Source organism: Anser anser (assembly GCF_964211835.1).
Source record: "Anser anser genome assembly, chromosome: 13".
Lineage (NCBI taxonomy): Eukaryota > Metazoa > Chordata > Aves > Anseriformes > Anatidae > Anser > Anser anser.
The window spans coordinates 537993-555681 of NC_139734.1; the positions used below are offsets into that span (position 1 = coordinate 537993).

A 17689-nucleotide genomic window follows, 5' to 3' on the forward strand; every position below is an offset into this window, starting at 1 on the left:
AAAGATTTTGCTGGTGGTCCCTTCACCACTGCCCACGTCTTAAAGGAAGGAAGCGTCTTAGACGTTCTAAAAAATCCTGGTGAGATAATGAACTCCTTTTAAAAAGATGCTGCAAAAAATACGCTAGCATTTTTTATTAAAAAAAAAACCAACACACGACTTATGGTTAATAGAGTATCTGCTATAAATATGAATGTAGGAGAGCATTACATTAAGCGCTGCGTTTGTTAGGGTGCATCTGCCCCCTTCTATTCTAAGTGGTGTTTGTTGCTGGAAGTAAAACTGCAAGATGAAAAGCAGATGGGTTGCATCTCCTTTACGTGTTAGGATGTAATTGTAAATGAGGTACTAAGAGAATTAGCCAGATAATCGGTGTTTCATTTTAAGTAAATACAATTTGTGGAATTGAAAAGGAAATGTTTGTAAAACTCAACACTCCTGTCCCACCTTCAGCCCAGGTGAAGAAAGAATAGGAAAGAGCTTCAGTTCCAAATACATGGCGAAAGCTGCGAATCTTTGGGCCTTAGCTTACAATGGCTCCTGTGGATTAAAATTTAAACTGCAAACAGAAGTGGAGTGTTTTACGTTAAAAACCCTTTTCTGAATTTTGTTTTTAAGCAATTGCAATTGTTTTCAACAGTTTCATAAAGTGTGTCTGTGGAAAAGATATCTTTTAAGAAAAAGGGCTTTATTGAGTTTGATCTTTTCCCAAAAGTCTTCTTCTAACTTACATACTTGTTAAGAAGGCAGCACATTTCTCTACTGGAAAGAGCTAAGTGAGAGAAAATACATTGTGCATTTTGTTTAAGGGAAGACCTCTGAGTGAAGTGACATTCACTTTCTTTATCGGTTTAAAAGAAGCAGAATCTAAATCCACATTGTTCAAAGACTTCATTTTTGACTAAAAAAAAACCAACAAACCACAAAACAACTATGTTCAAGGTAGATTTACAAGCAACTTGAGCTGCTGTTTAAGATGCATTTCCTTTAGTCTTTCTGTATTAGTAGCTTGTCTTTTCTGTTAAAATTGCCACCTTTTAAATAAGGAGTTGTCCTGTGTCCGATGCATTTTGAAAAAGATTATAGAAAATTAGACAGTTGTTCAATTGTCTTGAGTTTTTATTATTTAATTAATATTCAGCATCTGTGGGAAAATACCGTACGGATTGCTGCTCCGAGTACAAACTTCTGTACAGTTACTGGAGTAGATTTGAGTCATCTGCTACGGAAGGAGGAGCTTTAGAAATTTGATTCGATTGGGCATCGCGTCTTAATCAAATTGTATTATTTCCATTCCACGTTGGACTGTCAGATTTCAGTCAGCTACTGTCTGTTTGTACTTGTATCGACCAGTGAAAATGTTGATTTAAAGCTTGCTTGGAAACAAAGAGTTAAATGAAGCTTTAACGAAATGTTCTGTTGTGACCCAGTGCAGCAGATGAAATTTCATCCGTTTAGATAAGATTTCTGGGGACTTCCTGTTGCGCTCGGTCTGAATGTCTAGTTGTAACCATTGGCACCTGAGTTGAAATTTTTGCCCTCTAGTAAAGTCACTTAGTTACATGTAGTGAGGTGCTGCGCTAACAGGAAGACTTTTTTTTCTTGCTTCCTAGACTTTGGATTGTTGAAAACACGCTCTTCTACGTCTGCACAACCTACAACAAGCACAGTGGTTTATACTAGGCCTGCAATAACAACTTTTTCTGCAGGTAAAGAGACTTCTAAACAAGCATCGCACTGGCAATCTGATACATGTGACCCTTTTCTGCAAAACAAAGACATAAAGGACAAATGTGTAACTTGTCAAGCTACTAAAGCGTCAACAGTTGAGAGTATGAAACAGACAGTAAGTTCAAGTCAATGCGACACCTCAAAGCCAGCAGCGCCCCCAGCAGGGATGCTGGGCTTTGGAGACAAATTCAAAACAGTACCTGGAACGTGGGATTGTGATACATGTCTTGTCCAAAACAAACCGGAAGCTACAAAATGTATAGCATGTGAGACACCAAAACCTGGAACGGGAGTAATGCCTGCTCTGACATGACCAGTGGTCACAGACAGCTCGGTGACAGTGACATCCTCCTCGAGCAGCACTGACACAACAGCCACTCTGGGCTTTGGAGACAAATTTAAGAAGGCGAAAGGCTCTTGGGACTGTGGAATATGCCTTGTACCAAATAAGACGGAAGATAACAAATGTGTAGCCTGTCAGTCTGAGAAACCAGGTATGGTCCTTTTTTTCCTGTTGTTTCCATCCTAGCCTCTGTGAATCTTGTACAGAATAAAAGTACGTTGCATATATGGAATATTTTAAGCAACACGATTCCCAGGTACGGTTGATGGATTAGCGGCTGTCTGCAGGATTGGTTTACAGGCACTTCAGAGGTCTCAGCCCAGGTTCCAGCCTGTCGCATAAATTGAACTGATTGTGAAATGTATTAGTACGGAGCTGGATCAATGCAGATACCCCCGGCTTTGCAGCTGGTGAGGGAAGATGGCTGAAGTGGGTGACTTAATTTAAAAACAACATAGTGATTTTTCACTGGCGAAAATAACAACTCCATAGAAAGAGTTAAAAATTAGTGTTTTTCGCTTTCAAAAAATAAGTAAAAAAAATTACAGAATGTGTCCAAAATGCCTCTACTCACCGTTTGTATGTAATTGAGGGGAGATGTGAAGCCAGATTTCAAGACAGTGTAGTCTTAACTAGTCTTAAGCTAAAGCAGAGAGATGCCTATGAAGGTCAGTGGTAGGCTTCAAGAAAGCGAGTGACCCGCTGGGTAACTTCTTCAGGGCAGTACTGGGTTGTTTCCCATTGTGTGTGACCGTAATTGATTTTGAGCGTGGTTGTATTGTTTTTAAAATACGATTCTAATTTTAACTTTGACTCTAAATGTCATTTAACATGCCATTACATCGAAAAACACCTGTGCGAATATATCGTGGAAGAAACAAATTAAGATGGACTAGACCGGGCTTTTGTAATCATCCTGTGCGGTAAGACTGAAATTTCATGAGGTAAGATAATGGATTTCAGACAGAGTTGATTCTCTTGGACTTCCAACCTCTGAGCGGTCAGTCGGCATCTTTGTCTGAGGCTCTTGCCATTGCAAGGAGGAATTTTGGAAATGAGGGGTTTACTGTGACCATGGTGCAGTGAATTGCACGGTTACGTTGCACTTGTCAAGAGGAAGAGCGATGCAAGTAATACTAGGATAAAAGTTTTCTGCGTGTGCTGTGGAAGGGAAGAGCCATTCTTGTCTTTCCGGTTTTGAATTTGAAGCGTTATCTTCTGCTTCTCTCTTAAAAGGCACCTTTTTTTTAAAAGGCACCTGTCAGGCCTCTTTATGGAGGTTACACTGTCGTCAACAGCAGCAGAAGCTTGTGTGCTGAACAGAGTTGTGTGTTGTTTGGAAGCTTTGAGTTCCACTCTGGTTTTTTTGTTTGTTTCTTTGTTTCTTTGTGGGTTTTTTGGTGGCTTTTATTTTCTTCAGGGGCGGGGGGGGGGGAGTTGCGGAGTAGTTTTGAACATTTCTGTGGGATTTGACAAATCAAATTTAAAAGTTAATGTTCATTTTATAGTTCATGTTCAAACAGGATGGTTAACTGTCTTGTTTGTCTCACAGAGGGTCCAACACCTGTGACCAGTAGCAGTGCATCTGCATTTTCTGCTCCTTCTGGAGAATTTCTGGATTTAGACAAATTTAAGAAGCCTGAAGGAAGCTGGGATTGGGAGACCTGCTTGGTTCAAAACAAAGCAGAGGCCACGAAGTGTGTAGCCTGTGAAAGTGCAAAGCCAAGCACCAAAGCAGAGCTCAAAGGTAATACTTAATGATTAAAACGAGGATGCATATTCTGTGATTTATTTTTTGGTTTGCTCTGATTTTTTTTATTTTCTTACCTGTTAAGCACAATTATTTTTTCCTTTGAGGTGTGGCAAAATTATTCGTTTTTCCTGTAGGAATATTGCCTAGATAACATCTGTTTCCACACTTTTCCCCAAGAATAAGTTTATCCTTTTTAGAGAAAAGCTTTCATTAATGACGTGCTTGTTCTTTACATGCCCTACACATTGTTCATTTGGAGTTCAGACTAAAAACATGATCTTTCAAAGAAGTTCGTATACTTTTTAAAGCCAGGTGGTGGGCAGAAAACACAATTGTGAAAAGTTTTATGTAGAGAGGAAGCATGGGGTTTTCTTGTTTGTTTTACTGTTTGGTTGGTTGTTTGTTAAACAGTTTTGACTGGAAAGATCAGGACTAGAATGTAGTTCAAACCTTCATGTACTGCAGATACACCGTGGGTTACGGACTTGACATTCACTTATTTCTGCAGGTTTTGGTACTGCGACTGCGTCCACAAAATGCTGCCTTGCCATCATTTACATTCGGTGTTCACTCAGAGTGTTCAGGTGCAGAGTCTGCAGCTGCCTCACAGTTTATTTTGGGAAGGACAGAAGAGAAGCAGGATTCTGTCACTACTGCTGCTCCGTTAGTGTTTGGAAAGAAAGCTGACACTGAAGAGTCAAAGACACAGCCTAGCTTTTCAGTTGGGAAGTCCGAGCGTACAAAAGAAGAGAGCACAGCAAAACCTATGTTCAACTTCAGTTTCGTTAAACCATCAGAGAAGGAACCTGAGCAAGCAAAGCCAGCTTTTTCATTTGGGGTCCAAACCAGTACTTCAGGTAAACAGAATATCTTTTGTCTTCACTTGTGCGCTTATGTCCATCAAGTAAGACCTCTGAAACCATACTAGAAAAAATCTGCGGGATTTGATATGTTCATGTACTAGAGCTTTAGAAAAAGTTTAATTCCTATATGCAGCATGTCTTCTGTCCTGGTTATTGATACGTACGCAATTAGTAGCAATCCCTTTTTTGATCTCAACACTAGGTTTAGACAAAAAATTGCGACACCTTAAGGAACCTGTCCTGCATCTCATACAAGCACAGAAGTTGCAGTGTCTCAATGCTAGCAGTACAGTTGGTGGTAAAATCTTTAGTAGGGTGAAATAGAGGCCTCACACTTTTCAGAGAAAAAAAGAGATGAGAGAGAGTATCTTATTCCCACGTACTTGCAACTATGCTGCAGAGTGTACTGCTGTTACTCTAGTGCTACAAAGGTCCAAAAATCACTGAACAGTTATTAGCCAGTTTTGTATTCCTTTAATTTGTTGAAAGACTGCAGTAGAGGATTGAAGTTTTTATTGAGGATCACTGTGTGGAAAAATTCTGATTGTTAAATGTCATTTGTATGACTTAAGAACCACGTTTTGGAGTACAGAATTCAGTATTAATTCCAGAAGGGGTAAGGGAAAGGACATTAGCTAGTAATCCCGAACAAAAGCAGTGTATAGAGCTATACTGATTTTAATCGCAGTATTCTTACAGTTGGTCTGTTACTGAACAGATATGTTTTGGGGAGATATGGTGGCCAGGGAGGCGTGTGTGTTTGTGTGCTTCCTCTTCTAGTTAAGGTTCTGGGGTTTGGTTTAGTCAGGAAAATTCGATGAGGCACCTTGTGTAAAAGGAAATGTTAACCAGCATTTTTCAACACGGTGTAGTCCCTTAAAAGTGTCATAGATGAAAAGAGGCCATAAACGCTGGGGGAAAAAGTTAGTGGGAAACTGAGAGCAGGATCACATTCAGTAGTGAGAGAGCAGCAGCCTAGGGAAAGCTGATGAATGACTGTAACAGATAGTTCTATTTTAAGTGTAAAACAACACTCAGTACTTTATAATGGTGGTCTTACCAGAGGGTTCTTCTCCATGGCTCCTAAAAGCACGTCTTGAAGGCATTCGAGTGCAGTGAACTTAAGCTGTAAGAGTTGGGCTGGTAAGCTTGGCCTGATTTGAAGCTGTAGGCACGGGGCTATAATTTCTGAACAGGCTACAAAAGAAACTGTACCACTGTGCTTTTCAGTGCTCCGTTTAGCAAAGCCATCAAATTGTTGCAGGCAATTGATGTTGTTCTTCTAAGAGCACCTGAAAGATATTTTTGTTTGAAGAGTTCAGAGGTACCGGTTAATACTGGTTCAGATAATTACAGCCAGCTCTTGGTGTTTGCGACCAATAAAGTTTGTGGCTCCAAAAGGAGTGGGTTAGTGCTAACTGATTAACTGCTGTATATGCAGAAATATGGAATCTGATTACTTACGCAGAGAGCACTTAAAATGTATTGTTTTGCTGGCTCTCAGTGAGTTGCATCTTAATGCTACCAAGGAATAAGCTTTTTGCTTCTGGCCCAAGTTTTTTAATTTGGTGAAAGCCTTTTCTGTGCACGTGCACATGCCAGAGAGGTTGCTTAAGTAATAGAAGCTATAGTAGCTGCTATCTTCTGTTTTTTGTAGAAGACAGAAACTGAATTCGTTAGCTTTGTAACTGTTATGCATACCAGAATTGGTTTTCTCCCTTTTGAAAATAGTAGAGGGTATGCCTATGACAGATTTGGTGAGCAAGGTGATCAGATGAGGGCACTGCAAGACTGCCAGAACGCACCAGGTCTGGGGGGAAAAGGAATCCGGCTGAGCATAGGAATTTCTAAAAGGTAACCAAGGAGTTGTGCATTGATACAGTTATTCTAAATAATCAGATTCTTGTAGCTCTGCCTTTGGAAAGTCTGTGGCCCTTGCTGTAGTGGCTGCACACAGGATGCAGTCTACAAAACCAGAAATGCAGAAGTCCTATGTTTTGACTCCCTGGATTCATCAACCTGCTTCAGGATGGCTGGGGGAATCCAACTGTTAAGTCTAGCCAGACAGCGCAACTTGGGCTTAGCTGCCATTGTAACCAGCCTTGTTTCTCAACAGTAGCAAAGCTGAATGCATTGGTAAATATTTTCAGGTTTGGGCCTGCATAAGGTAGAAGGGACAACAAGTGGTTTTATGTGCTAGGGAGTTCTTGTTCTTAGAGCTTTCCCTCTAGTTTGAGAGAAGCACATAACTAGTTTTACAGTGGGTTGACAGGAAAGAAGTGGGGGGGAAAAATGGGAACGCAGGGAGAAAGCCAAAGGCGTTATTACTAGAACAGGTTTAGAATGCTATTCTTTGCTTTTCATGAGCTTAGGGCAATGGGGAGTTTAAAGCTTAGCACTTCCTGAGAGGGTTTCTTACTCTACCGGCTCAGTTCTATCACTTATTTAAGGCAATTCAGGTCTCTGAACGGTTAAAGAATTGATACCAAATTTGATGAACTTTGATCCAGGATACTGACAAAACAGGACTTCATATAAACAATTTCAGTATGTTCATGAGGTTAGCTTGTGTGTTCTGTTAAATAGTAAAAAATGACACTTCTGTTTCTGTTTACCTAGCATAATTCTGCAAATGTTGCCTCCTTCTGCTTTAGAATGGAAATGCTCTTCTCCAAGAGAGCACTGTCCAAACTTCTTTGCCAAAATTTTTTGATTAAATTAATATTGTTTTATTTTGAAAACAAGAATAAGCCACAAACATGTTTTCTTGCTTCGGCTATCCAGAAGAACGTCAACAGTATTTTCAGATTTTCCTTCCCTACACAACTGTATGTAGGAAGAGTGCAGTTGGAAGCAGAAGACCTAAGATGATGTATCTTCTGTTTGTTTACTACAGTAACAAGACAATGGATTACCTCTTTATTAGAACTTGTGTAGCTTTGCAGTATTGAAACAAATGTAGGTATTAAAATACACATCAGTAATACGTTTCTGAATGGCTGAGTACCGTGCTCTCTTAGCATTGAAATACCCAGCCATTGGATTAGTTTGTCCCTCATGTTTGCTGAGTTTGGAAGCTATTTCAGAATGCCTTCAGCTTGTATTCTTCCCCAAAAGCATAGAACTCACTTCTCTGCATCCCCAATTCAAGTCAGAGAAACTGGGCACTGCAGACACAGGAGGTCTGCCTGTACAGAATCAGTGAAGACAAGTCTAAACAGCGGATTTTTTTGAATATGCAGCTGGGTTATCTGAATGTTCTTTATGCAGTGTACCTCAGTTTTAGTACAGATAGCACTTGTCTTGGTTCTTGTCATTAGTCTGAAGCTGCCCCTGAGAAAATCTTGAAAGGGAAAGTAGTGAAAGCTAATCAGCTGGCCCTTTCTTCTTAAGAACCAGTGTATTTTGTAATTCTCCCACTAATAATAAGGCGTCACGCTGGAGAATCGCGATTGTGTTGTTAAGCAAGACTGACTTCACCTGAGCGGTATAGTTGGCAGCTGTTGAATGTTTAATGGACTTTAAACAAACAAAAAAACTGAGCAGGTGGAGGTAGACATGGCAAACTGACAGGCAGCGTCAGATGCTTCTTTGAAATGGATAATCTGACTCCATTCACTTCTTTCTGGAAATAAGATCTAGTAATTAACCAAACAAAAGATAGAAGGGTTAAGACTGCATCTTTAAAGCAGCTGTGCTTGATAAATGTCTCTGGTCTTAAATCAATCTTTAGCAAAGCACAGAGACTTAGCAGCAGCTTGCTTATGCCAACGCTAAAAATACTTGATGTGTACAGGTAACCATGTCAAGGCTCTGGAGTTAATCCATGAGAACAATTCCTTCTGGTATTGGCAAAGGTGAGGATGCTTGCTTCTATAGAAATGAGGTTTTGAGCTGTGACTTAAGCTGTCACTTAGGTGACTGTTTAGGAAAGCTTCCTTTTAAGCTTTGAAGTATGTAAGCTGACAAATTGTTTAAGTTCAGAACTGGGTTTACAGTCTCTTGTTCTCTGACTGTATGCAACTTCTCATGTTTCAGACTGAAAGCAGAATTGCAGCGGTACCAGTCATACAACTATAATGATTATTGCCAAGATTACCAGAACTACCACTCGCAGAGGAGTTACGATGCTTACGCTGACTACAACTACAGCTCCTATGCTCCCTATGACAGCATGCAAGCTGTTGGAGACTGCTCTTTAGGAGATTCTTTAATGGCTCCAGCTGTTTTTGAGGTAAAGATAGTGCACGCTTGCTGTAAAGAAAATATTTCACAGATAATATGTTGTACAGATTTGTGTGAATCAGCAAAAAGAATCCGAAGTTGAAAACATGCTTTCTGCTTAGTGTGAAGTTAAAAGAGCAGATTCCATTCAGAGGTGTTTGTATTTAAGTGCTTAAATAGTAAATCCATAGAATTAGTGATTTATACACCATTATTTGTTCACGCATACCAAAGAATGGTTTTGACAGCGTAATTGCGTACGCTTCTTCTGTTCCTGTTCTTCTGATTTGCTTTGCTTAAAGCAAATTAAACAGTTGTTGTAAGTGGTCTTATCGTGGTCAATGTATTAGTTGTGACCTCCGGAAGTCCCTTCCAACCTGTACTGCAATATTGGCTTTCTTCTAAAAATAAGTAGATAAAATGCCATCTATCCTTGTAGTTGTAGGAAGAAGGAATGGATTGAGACTGCAGCACTTTGAATCTGTGATGCTTTCTGAAATGAGTTATGATTAAACTTAGCCTTTTCTGTCTTTCAGGAATCTTCAGTTATGACTGCAATCGGTGATGACCTAATTACTGACGGTAATAAGGGTTCTATCATTGTCACTTGAGTTTAGCCATCCTTGTGCCTTTTAACAATACAAGCCAACCTCTACTGGATGAAGAACATCTTGAAAGTTCAGCTGAGGTCAAACCTCTGTGGGGTTGATCTGCAATCAGCTGGGGTTTTAAAGCTGATACAGCATACACTGACCGCATCAAGTAAAACGGGACACTGTCAATGCTTCGCAGCAGGTTTCTTGTACCTGTGCCTTCATTCCCATTTGAAAATGGTCTAAGACAGAATTTTGTTCTTTGTATTGGTTCCGCTAAACAGATTTTATATTAGAAACTCAGTAATATGCAAAAGCTTTGTTCTCCACCCTGAGGTAAAAGCTTATGTTGCAGATTCCAAAAGGAGGATTCAGCTTGCACTTACAAATACGGTACAAAACATATTTGTGTCCTGGAAGGTTTGCAAAGTTCCTCACGTGGAGGCATTTTGTGTTAGTGTTTAGAAACTATCCTATGTAACGTGTATTGCCGTAGAAGTGAATTAAATGACTCTTGGGAGGGTTTCATGGCTGATTATCCTTAAACGTTATCTTTACTATCTTAAACATTGTCTTTGTCTTTATCTTGAAAGACAATTCTAGTCCCAGCCTTCTAATATACAAATTCCCAAAAGTTGGAGCTGTGAGGCTCAAAATTTTAGAGGACTAAATACCTCACTAAAATTAGTAGATCTAATAGCTTATTACACTTAGCTTAAAATACATTTTGTTAGCCATTTCACATGAAGTTTTTTTGTGCGCATGCCTCAGATTTGATACTTGGACTTACCAGGCTTTTATTTTCAGATCCACAGCTCTACTTGGATGTTGATGAAATGAACAGACAATTCACGGAGACAAGCGAAGAACTCTACGATTCACTCATGAATTGTCACTGGCAACCTCTGGATACGGTCACTTCTGAAATCCCCTCTGCTATTTAAGCGTCTTCTAGAGCATGACCGTTAGGACCAAAGTGCTAAAACTACATTTCTTCTACATTATTCTAGCTCATAAGTTTTAAAGCACAATGATAGGTTGGGTTTTTTTTGCTATGCTTTTGACAGTTTCTGTAATCTTTTTGTTCATCACTCCCTTCTTGGAGCATCATGAAGTCATGTAAATATTCGAGAAATGTAAAGAGGTAAATGGGGTCTAAAGATAGACTTGCCTGTGTAAATAAAAAATTTGTTTCTGCAAACCTGCCAGCAAGGGATTTTACTTGTACCTGTGTGCAGCACGTTCTCTTCCGGCTTATGGAATTTAACAAGGTAGTAAGGGTATTTCATCTGTCTTTATTTTTATATGGGCATTAGGACACAAGCAAAATCTAGCTTCCCCTTGTTTTCCTGGTTCCTTAGGTAAGCGACAAGCCAAGCCTTTCATGTGCTTGCTTAGACTGGAAGTATGTATGGGAGACACTCACAGGCCTTGCTATGGAAACACCTGTGCCCACTTTTTCCTGCAGGCTGCTGGCTCTAACTGTACTACTGATACATGCTAGGTCAGCTAAAATCGGCTTATAAATAGGGTATGTTAAGCATATGGAAGTGTAGACTTCAACTGCCATAGCTACAAACATCCCGTGGAATGAGGATGATGTCTGCTGGCACTCTCTGCATCAGCATTCAGTTTTCCCTTGCCCTTCTTACCGTTAGACTTCTCAGCTGACGCTTTACAGCGAAGAAATTGCTACAACATAATCCGTGTTCTTAAACCTAAAAAAAAAAAATCTTGGAGAAAACAACTTGCTGGTTTTCCCTCCTTGCTGGCAAGGAGAAAAATAGTCCACCAGGAACAACAAAAAAATCCTAGTAACAGCTCCTTAAGTTATACCCTCTGCTACCCTCTCTGATTGCTCTGGTCTTCCTTCATTCGTGGTAATGAAGTTTTTAAAGCTCTGGTAGAAGGATGACAGCACTCAAGTCAAAGGAGATGAGAGCAATGAGGAAAGCTTTGCTTTAAGCTAGAGCAGTCTTGCGAGTTGCTGCCTTTATGCTGTTCTTATCTTGAAGGGTACAGAGTCTTTTCCAGTCATAGGGACTCCATAACCCTATGAGTATGGAGAAATAGTTGCTAATTAACAGTGTGTATAATAAGTAAGTGAGGCTGGAAACAAAAGAATATTCCTCCAAGAAAAAAAAGGAAGCAGAAATTACTGTACTTAATAGCTGGGGAAGCTGTTAAAGCTAGTTGACACAGTTCTGGTACTGCCGTGTGTGTTTTGGGGGCAACATAAACCATAATTGCTGTGATGGCAGGTAAGAATCCAATTCTTTTTTATGGCTTAGTGTAGTCAGTGAAAGCAGTGGTCCTAAGCTGCATGCTGTTCTTAAATGTAATGCAAATTCTCTTTTGTGACTCCTCAGTACTTCCAGGTTACTTGTAGCTGATCACCAGCAACTGCTTCTGTTAGCTATTAGCTGTTGGGTTTTTGCTAGGAATACTTTCAGTCCTGAATTGAAATGATGACATCCTGAAACAGAAGAGGCTCTTGGAGTATTGTAGGAAGCACATTCTTCCTGGTTCTAGTGCAGGTGTACACGTAGGAGGAGGCAGAAGGCAAAGAACCTCACATAGGTGGAGGGGGTGAGGTGGCATCACAGTTAGAGCTGTTGCAGTTAACTCTTCCCAAAGCATGAAAGCAACGTGGCTGGGAACAGGGATTTGTTGGGTTGCTTCTTTGTGTGAGCCAGGGAGTCTTTTGAGGGGCAGATTAATAAGAATATGACACAAGGTAGAGGTGGAATAGATGAAGCAAAGAATCTGGGTGGGAAAAGGGTTGCTTGTACGTGTCTATGGAATTGTTTCAGGGGACTGAGCTGGGGCAAATTCAAGATAATAGATGCAGCCTCCTTGAATTTGGATGGCAGTGCTGAAGCTTCAAAACCTTACAAGGTTTGATGCCACTTCAATTGCAGTGCATAGCTGTGGTACTTGAGCTCAGAAGTGCAAACTGCACAGGATTTTTTTATCTATTTTCTTCAATGTGAGCAGCAAAACATCTTCCAGGAATGTGCCTGGGTGCTACGCTGCTTTGACACGGCTTGCTTTGCATCACCAAACACAGTAGTTAGGTTGCATCGAGTACTTTGTGGAAACATTCATTGTGTTGTCACCCAGAAATGGGATGCTACAGATGTGTGTTGGCCCGGCAGTATCAGTGCTGGTTTTTGGCCTTTGAGAGGTTGGTCCATAACATGTGACCTGTGTAACGAGAGGCCCACATAGATTGGTGACTTCATTAAGTCTGATGCTGTGGTGGTGTGTGACCCAAGGCCCTGAACGTCAGAAAATCAGGCTGTGGCCACCTATTTTATGCAGACTTTGCCTATTAACAAGGTCTCTACACTGTACGTTAGAGACGTGCGCCTCCTTTTCCGGACTAGATAGCGAAAATACCAGTTTTGTAGTTCAGTGAATGAGATTGGTTGGGCTGTTTGTTCTCCAGAGCTGAAAAATGTTGGGAGTGTATTCTCTTGGAGTCCACAGAAATGAAAATGATGAGAGGAAGAGAACGTTGGTTGCAGCCCGCGTGCTGCTGTTATAAAGTAGTTCTCTGATGTCTTTTTCCCTCTGCTGAGACTTATCAGCCTATCGTCCTTTCCTGTTAGGAGCGCATACCTGGCTTGGGATGGTGTGCGCAGGGCAGATTCTTTACCGTAAGAGCACAGTGAATGCCAGACTTCTTCCTGTACTGCCGTGTTAACCGTGAGTCACAAATTCAGGAAGCAGTGATTGCATCGGAACTGCTAGAATGCTTTGCGGAGTCTTTTTACTGGGTAAACTTCACAGCTGCAGTTACAACTTCCAGCCTGTGTTAGCTGAACACATCGTACTGGTGCCCGCCATCAGTTTGACAAAGATGGGATTGCAGTAGGAACTTGCTTTTTTCCTTCTTTTTAATTAAACAAGTCTTTGAAGCAACTTTTCCAACACCGCCATACTTCACTTCTTCCAGTTATTTTCTGTTTTACTTAGCTGAAATGTTTTTTTTTCTTCCAAGCTTGAGGAAGTTTTCTACAAGAATGTCCCGTAATGATTTCATAAACTCTTTTCGTTGTACCTAGCTGCAACAGAGAGTGGGGGGAAGATTGATCAAATGGTGATGATCGCTGTCATTCTGCTGGACACGCAGATACTTGCCTTTCGTTTTGGCTCATTTCTAATACCAATTAACTTCAGTGCCTCGCGTTAATAGACACCGTTTGACTGCATCGGCAAATGTTTCTGAGTCGTGAGTGTCATTAAAGGCCTGTCACCCTATGGAAATCCTTCTAAATAAGAAAAATGGCATTCAAATAAATAAATAAAGCAGCGTTTGAACTTATGAGCAAACCTAGCGTAGCTGCCTTTGACGCTGATCTGGAGGAGAAAAATCACGTTATCACACTACTATGGTTGCCTTAATAGGTTTTGTGTACATGAGGGAGGGAAGTATTATGTGATGTTTGCCTAGCTATTACATGGCCGATGCAGGAGGGGTTTTAGTCAGTTCCCTGAGCACGTATTGTTGCAGAAGTCGGTGATTTCACTGCCCAATGTCTGTTATTAAGGGCACGATTCATGTCCCGTTATCGTTTTTATTCTTTATTTATGTGTTTATTTTCTGGGGCGGCGATCTGTCACGATGCCCATCGTTCCCCTGCCGTGGGGTAGAATTTAGCGTGACGACTGCCTCCCGGACCAACGGGGCCACGAATCCGGCCTAAAACACTGCTTGTGCGTTGGTTGTCGGCGTGGGGGCTGTTGGTTGTCGGTGCGGGGGTATCGGTTGTCGGTGCGGGGCTTTTCTGACGAGCACTGTGGGCTCGGGGCGCCGTCCCACGCCCGGCGCGGTGCTGCGGCACACCAGCGGTCGGCGCCACGGCGCGGGGAGGCTCTGGAGGTGACTCCTAGCCCCGTGCTTACGGTGGCCGGGCCGGGGTTCATTATGGCGGCCGGGTCCTGAGGGCGGGAGCGGGAGGGCGGCGGGACCGGGACGGGACCGGGGCGGGGCGAGGAACGGGAGCGGCAGCGGGAGGGGGGGGCGCGCGTTCCCGTGAGGGGAGGGGGCGCGCGAGGGAGGGAGGGGGAGGGTGTGAGAAACACTCCGTAGCCAATAACTTGGGCTCAGGCGAGGAGCTCGGCGAAGCAGGAATTTATTCGCGATCGCAGTGGCGGGCGTCCCGTCCGTGCGAGGACTACCGCACACCAAATTTCCCTGGTGTATTGCCAAGCACTTCCCCGTGCAAGGGCTTACCATACACCACATTTCCCGAGACTCTTCCTTTCTCTCCCTTATCTCACGCTTCGTCCGTCTCCGGCCGCGCCCCTCGCGGAGCTGCGGAACCGCGGATCAGGACTCCACACTCGCTCCGTACAAAAGTACGTCTCAATCACACGGCACACAGAGTCTCACCCGACCCCCAAGGCAATACTTCCTATTTCTTACCTTGGTCTGTGCACAGAGTTACCGGATCAATTCTCAAAGCCGGAGTGCCTGCCTTCTTCCCTTCCCCACTCCTTCACGGATCCTGCCTCTTTCATCAGTCTCGGGCCCTCTGTCAGCTCTCCGCAGAACCGCCGCCGTCGATGCACAGGACCGCTGAAATCAGCGGGGCATGCCTTCCTGCTGCTGCGGCGGTGGGGCTCCCCAGTAGGCGACTGGCTCCCGGACGAGCCCCCAAATTGTGAGAAACACTCCGTAGCCAATAACTTGGGCTCAGGCGAGGAGCTCAGCGAAGCAGGAATTTATTCGCGATCGCAGTGGCGGGCGTCCCACGAGCAGGAGCGCCCCTGCTGGTTCCAAAACCCAGTTTATATACTTTTTGATGACGGGACCCTCCCCTGTTTCCCCACTGAGGGGGTGATCCAGGCTCACAATCTGTCTGATGCTTCCCAGACAATGCATGGCCTTCAGTTGCCGGCCTGTTAAATTTCGAATTTCTTTCGACTTTTTTACTGGTTGAAGCGGTAATGGTTCTTCACTTACCTGACTTGACTCAACACCGTGATTTTCCCCGAATTGTTCTACGGAGTCTGGTTGTCTGCATTTTACAAGGTCGCCTGCTAAGCGTTCTTATCGCTGCAAGCACACCTCGATACCCCATTCCTTACCTTTAAACAACGTAACTCTGCAAAAACAACATTTTTATTCCCACGAGGGGCAGGGCAGGCCCCGCGGCGCGTGGCGGCGGGGGGCGGGGGGGCCCCGTGACGGCACCGAACGCGGGGGGGGGGGCGGTATGGCCTCGGGCGGCGCGACCGGTAGCGGCGCGACCGGCAGCGGCATGGCCGGCGGTGGCAGGGCCGGTGGCGGCGGGGCGCCGGGCGGCAGCCCAGGAGCCCGATCAGGAGGAGGAGGAGCAGGAGGAGGAGGAGGAGGAGGAGGAGCGGCCGGCGGCAAGGTGAAGAGGCGGCGCCACCGTTTGGGCGCCGCGAAGCCCCCCTGTGCCAGGAGCAAGCGGGTGAGGAGCGGCCCCCCCACAGCGGGCCCTTCCCCCTCAGCCCGCCAGTTACCCCCTTACTTACCCCCTTACCTTACCCGCCCCTTTATCCCCTTAGTTACCCCCTACCCACCTCCTTACCCCCTTAGTTACCCCCTCGACCGCTTAGTTACCCCCTTAGTTACCCCCTCAACGGCTTAGTTACCCCCTTAGTTACCCCCTCAACCGTTTAGTTACCCCCTTAGTTACCCCCTCAGCCCCTTCCTAACCCCCTCAGTTACCCCCTCAGCCCCTTCCTAACCCCCTCAGTTACCCCCTCAGCCCCTTACTTACCCCCTTACCCCTCTACCCAGCCCATTACCCCCCTCCTCCCCCTCCCCTTCACCCCCAGCCCGCTGCCCTCAGGACCCCCAGTGCCACCCCCAGGGCTTTCCCCGCTCCCTGCACCCCTCCTCAGCCCATCATCAATTCTCTGAACGTTACCTGCCAGGCTTTGCTTCTCGTTTGTGCTGTAGGGTACAGCAGGTTGATGGTGAAAGCGGTCCGTCAATTCGGGGTGTGAAAATCCCCGTGCTGGAGGGGGGACGCGCCGAGATCCCTCCCAGCAGCTCTTTGCTAAGAAATGTCAGGACGCCCAGAGAGATGCTCTGGAGATGCCCTCTGCACATGTTTGTTCAGCCAAAACCTCTCCGCTATTAAATGAGCAACGTAGCTGAGGGGATTGATTATCATATGCAAAACCAAGGGAGCGCTACGCATGGATAGCTGCTCAATTAGGTTTTTATCACTTGCAGAAATGCCAAGTCCCTTATACCACATATTGACAATCAATCTTGTCCATCTAAAGCTGGCCTGGAAGGGCAATGCAAACATTCCCCACGCTTACAGAGCAACCGTTGAAACCTCTGGCTTGAACAGTGCATTAATGTTGAAAGTGCCATAGCTTGCGTGTGCCGACACTGTGTAGCTAACTGATAAACCTTACACGTGGATTGAAAATAATCAGTGGAGATGGTTTTCTAACTTTTCCATTGTCTGTTATCTCTGCGTGTTTTCCAGTAGGTTTATTTAAAGAGTGTGCCAGAGCAAACACGTGCGTGGGGATATCTGGGGGATTCTGCACAGAGAATGGCTGCTGCACATCCAGCGCAGATCAAATTAACAGTAACTTATCGGGGAAGAGTTTTAATGATTTGATAAATAGACAAACTGATAGGTGTTACATGTGTGCATTTATTATAGCAGTTAGCTTTGTAACCAGACGAATCGTGCAAATGTTCATAACGTAAAAGGACGAGCTTTGAGCAGATAGCTTGCTTAGAGCATTTGTCAATTAATTTCAGTTTATTTTCAATATCATGTCCACTCTGCAGAAGGTTCTGTGGCTTAATGTTAATTGTCTCTCAGTGATGCAGTTGGGGAGGCACGAAAGCGACCGATGCGATTTTGTGAGGTTATACCTCTGGTTCTGATCCCTACCCCGCTGTTTTTCTCATCCTTCCCCCTACAACTTTAGTCGATAAGTCGATTCTTAGAAATACTTAAATAGATGTGTTTTGTGTGCTTGTGATCGTAATTACAGCCCACCAAACCCTCTGTCTCTTACCATTAAGCTCTGAAGGTGCCTGTAGACAGTATAGTTAGCAGCTTCAAAGTTCCTGGGAACTAGTCCTGGATCTAATTTACCTTTTTTTTTTCCCCCTGCCTGCAGGAGGGATGATTAGCAGGATGCCTAGCTCATGATTGTCAGCTTT

At 43.8% G+C, this 17689-nt stretch overlaps 1 pseudogene across 1 annotated transcript in view; it reads left to right on the forward strand.

Annotated features, from left to right (window-relative positions):
- Positions 1 to 2001: 2001 nt before the first annotated feature.
- LOC310880710 (nuclear pore complex protein Nup153-like) overlaps positions 2002 to 17689 on the forward strand; it is a 42693-nt pseudogene continuing 27005 nt past the window's right edge. The window contains exons 1-3 of the transcript in view: positions 2002 to 2997; positions 8729 to 8924; positions 9451 to 9516. The product of the transcript in view is annotated as a nuclear pore complex protein Nup153-like (transcript). The remainder of the gene's footprint in view (positions 2998 to 8728; positions 8925 to 9450; positions 9517 to 17689) is intronic.